The following is a 1,637-nucleotide window of genomic DNA, read 5'->3' on the forward strand; positions in this document are numbered from 1 at the left end:
TAGCAGTGAGACCAGTGATGTCACCAGCACTAATGGGCAGGCTTTAGCACTGCCCTAGCCTGTAAAAGGGCTAGGGCAGTGCTAAAGCCTGCCCATCAGAGCAGGTGACGTCACAGGGAATGGGCGGAAGCCTCTGCCTAGCAGTGTGCTACTGTAAACAAAAAAGCCCTTGCCCTGCGCGATCCAGCACAAGGCAAGGGAGAGCATCAGGGGCGCCGGCCAGCATGATGATGTCATCACGCACTGTGCAAAATTTCGCACTGGATCTTCAATCAAGATGGCCGCGGCAGACTTTAGTATATACAGTGGATGTAGCTGACAAATTCCCTTTAGGACCTTAGCAGGAGCTTCGGCTGAACTCTCGGCATATGACTACTCATGAGCCTGATGACCCAGTGTTCATGAGATTCTAATGGCCCCCGGAGAGCAGGGCACAACTCCTTGTTAATTAAACAAGACCTCCTACCAGAAGATGACCACAACTAGTTAGGAGAAAGGTTGGGAGTGTGGACTTGTGACGTTCTCCACCACCGGCCTCACAGCTGCAGGAACAATTGCTTACACATAGCTCCTTATCAGCAGAGCTTTCTACAACTCATGATTGGCCTAAAAATAGTCTGAAGTGACTCCAGAGCATTGAGAATGAAAGGAATGTCTCAGATAAAGTCACTATGTACATCATGTGTCAAGAACAGAAAGTAAAACAACCGCTATACAGTATTTCACAGTAGGAGCAACACTAAATTCGGAGGACCCCACAGGAGTTGATTTCAATAGGTGACAAAGTTGGTGTTTCTTTGGGGGCTTCCATAGTCTGGACCCAAAGAGGCAACCTGAGAATGGATCATGTAAAGTCTAACTGCCCTGGACCACCAGGGATTTTATCATTAATCCCATCACTATTTAGTATGGTATGACAGTATTATTTAGAAATTGAATGGTAGTATTCAGTGGGAAATATATGGCACTGTAAGTGGGCACTATATGGCAATATAATTGGTACACTGTATGGAGGGATTATTTAGGCCGTGGTTGGCAGCACTCTGCAGGAAATACATGGCGGAGTTATGTGGACACTATATAGTAAAATAGTTTATAGACTATATGGAGGTATTATTTAGACACTGAATGGTAGTATTCTGTGGGAAAACAATGGCAGTGTTATGTAGGCACAATATGGTGATATCATTATATACCGTTTTGATGCATTATTTATCCACTGCATGGCAGTATTATTTAACCATTGACAGTGTATGTGGGCACTGCTTTTAATATAATTTGTATACTGTAATTATTGTATACTGTAATTTAGGCCTTAAATGGCAGCATTTTGTGGGCAATATATGGCAGTGTTATGTGGGCATTGCATGGTGATATTATTTGTATACTCTATTAATGTATTATTTAGACCCTGAATGGTAGTGTTCTATGGGATTGGCAGTGACAGTGTTATTTGGGCACTATATGGAAGTCTTATTTGTATACTGTACTAAGGTATTATTTAGGCATTGAAGGGCAGTATTCTGTGGGAAATGCATTGCAGTGTTATATGGGCACAATATTGTAAAATAGTTTCCATACTGTATACAGGTATTATTTAGGCATTGAATGGCAGTATTCTGTAGGAAATAAATGGT

This window comes from Bufo gargarizans, chromosome 2, assembly GCF_014858855.1.
Source record: "Bufo gargarizans isolate SCDJY-AF-19 chromosome 2, ASM1485885v1, whole genome shotgun sequence".
In the NCBI taxonomy this organism is placed as follows: domain Eukaryota; kingdom Metazoa; phylum Chordata; class Amphibia; order Anura; family Bufonidae; genus Bufo; species Bufo gargarizans.